The sequence below is a fragment of the Bos grunniens genome, chromosome 1 (genome assembly GCF_055505025.1).
Source record: "Bos grunniens cultivar Pamir isolate PY7600 chromosome 1, Bosgru_T2T1.0, whole genome shotgun sequence".
Taxonomy (NCBI): Eukaryota; Metazoa; Chordata; class Mammalia; order Artiodactyla; family Bovidae; genus Bos; species Bos grunniens.
This window is the reverse complement of record NC_141165.1, coordinates 32583457-32585845: the sequence shown is the minus strand read 5'-3', so window position 1 is coordinate 32585845 and position 2389 is coordinate 32583457.

Here is a 2389-nt window from a genome sequence, read left to right as displayed (position 1 = left end):
ACAGATGACGAAAAGCATATGGAATGATGTTCCACATCATATGTCACCAGGAAATTGCAAATTAAAGCAATGATGAGATATCCCTACAGACCTATTATAAAGGCCAGAATTTAAAACACTGACAACACCAACTGCCTGTGAGGATGTGGAGTAAGAGAGACTCTCACTCATTGTTGGTGGGAATGCAAAGCAGTACAGCCACTTTGGAAGACAGTTCGGTAGTTTCTTATAAAACTGAACATACTCTTACCATAATCATACTCTTTGGTATTTATTGAAAACATTTTTGTTGTTTACTTGATAAGTTGTGTCCAACTTTTCTGCAACCCTAAGGACTGTAGCTTATGTCTACACAAAAAACCTGCTTAAAGAGGTTTAAAACAGCTTTATTCATAATTGCCAAGACTTTCAAGAAACTAGGATATCCTTCAGTAAGTGAATGGATAAATAAACTGTGGTACATCTAAACAACACAATATTATTCAATGCTAAAAAGAAATAAGATACTAAACCACAGAAAGACATGGAAAAACCTTAAATACATATTAGTAAATTAAAGAAGACAAACTGAAAGCTACATACTACATGATTCCAACAGTATGATACTCTGAATAAGGCAAAAATATGGAAACAGTAAAAGATCAGTGATTGCCAGGGACTGGTGGTAGTGGGGTGGGATGAATAGGCAGAGCCTAGAGGAATTTTAGGATAGAGCAATGATTCTGTGTGATACCACAATGGTGGATAGATGTTATACATTTGTCAAAACTCACAGACTATACACCACCACAAATGAAACAATGTGAACTACAGACTTTGAGTGACAATCCCTGGTGGCTCAATGGTAATGAATTTGCCTGCAATGAAGGACCTGCGGGAGACGCTGGTTCGATCCGTGAGTTGGGAGGTTCCCCTGGAGGAGGAAATGGCTACCTACTCCAGTATTCTTGTCTGGAAAATCTCACAGATAGAGGAGCCTGGCTGGCTACAGTCCATGGGGTTGCAAAAATTCGGATGTGTTTGAGTGTGCATGCATGCATATGTAGCATAGGTTCATCGTTTGTAAATAATGTACCTCTCTAGTGTGGGAGGTTCATAATGGATGTGGTTGTACATGTGTTAGAACAGGAGGTATATGAGAGCTCTCTGTACTTTCCACTCAATTGTACTATGAATCTAAAATTGCTCTAAAAAAGGAGTTTATTAATTAAGAAATTTATTTGTACAGAGATTTTCTTTTTCCCCCCTTTTGTCTCCAAAAGCCTCATCAGATCCAGTCATTTCCCAAGGTGAGAATAATGGAAAAGGCCTTTTAGTAAAGCTGACTAAAAGAGCTGCTAAAAAGATCTTAACCAGGTAGTGTTTACCTTGCAGTTACCTCCTAATACAGGATTAGAATCTCTTTCCGTCCCTAGCTCTGTCTGGCTAGGAACAATCTAACTCAAGAGGTTAAACCTTTGGTTTAACCTTTGATTAAAGAAGAGAGTGGACTCTGAAAGATAGTGAAGAAAATATTGCACGATCCCATCTGTGTGCAATGTCCAGAATAGGCAAATCCATAGTGACAAAAAATAGATTAGTGGTAGTCAGGGTCTGTGGGAAAAGGGCCACAGCTAAGGAATGTGGGGTTTTGGAGGGAGTGATGAATATGTCCTAAAATTGATTTTTGTGATGGTTGCACAAATCTGTGACTCTACTAAAAACCATAGAAGTATATTATATGGTTTATAATTTATATTCCAATAAAATTGTTTTTGAAAAAGGAAGGCAAGGCAAACAAGAGCTAAAATGACCAAGGAGTGGGAAAAAGGAGAGGGACAGGAAAGATAAAATCAAAAGGGGCAAAGTTTCCTGGTCATCCTGCAATGTCCAGCCTCAGAGGAATGACCACATGGGTATGCCTTAGCATTTTAAATTTTGAGCTTCAAGTTTTTAAGGAAATACAGACAAGAGTGAAGAAGTCAACTCTGAATCTCAGTGCTTCTGTGAGCCATGTAGAGACTGCAATAATCAACTGGAACCCAAGAGACAGTTTTGCACATGCTTCTGGAGTCTCTCTGTGTGCCTGTCTATCTAACGGTGGTTGTTTGGGATCCATCTGTTTTTACTACAAAGGGAAACTCACAGTAGAGAGTTACTTACTTTTGAATTCCTCTTGATGTTTTAAATTTTAAGGTAGGATCAAACATAAACCTCAGAGAACTGTGTACTCATATTGTATTCTTTAGTCATCATAAATTGCTTGTAGTTAGTTGGGTTTTGTTGTTTTGCCATCTGCCTCCATTGAAGAATGCACTGAAAAAACAATCTTTAAAATTCAGCATCATCTTTATTGAGTCCACAAGACCTGATATCAAAAGCACCTGAAGCTCTTATCAAATGCACAGAT